This window comes from Theobroma umbraticum, unplaced genomic scaffold (assembly GCF_002168275.2).
Source record: "Theobroma umbraticum cultivar Fairchild unplaced genomic scaffold, ASM216827v3 scaffold_12.1, whole genome shotgun sequence".
NCBI classification, from domain to species: domain Eukaryota; kingdom Viridiplantae; phylum Streptophyta; class Magnoliopsida; order Malvales; family Malvaceae; genus Theobroma; species Theobroma umbraticum.
Window position 1 is genome coordinate 2,643,893 of NW_018397269.1, and position 264 is coordinate 2,644,156.

A 264-nucleotide genomic window follows, 5' to 3' on the forward strand; every position below is an offset into this window, starting at 1 on the left:
CATTATATGTCAAATAGTATATCCAATGAAGAAACTAATAAAAAAAGCAAATAAAATTAGTATAAAGTTAAATTAAATTCACTTATGATAAAATATGAATATAAAACTTAAAAGTCCCAAGTCTTCCTGCTTATCATCGAGACAATACCTTTGGCTCTACTACATCTTTTTGATCATGGCAAAAAGGAGATGAATCGGTTGGAAACAGTATAAAGTAGTTAATTTGATATGAAATCCTATTAAGCCTTAAACCAATTATGCTAA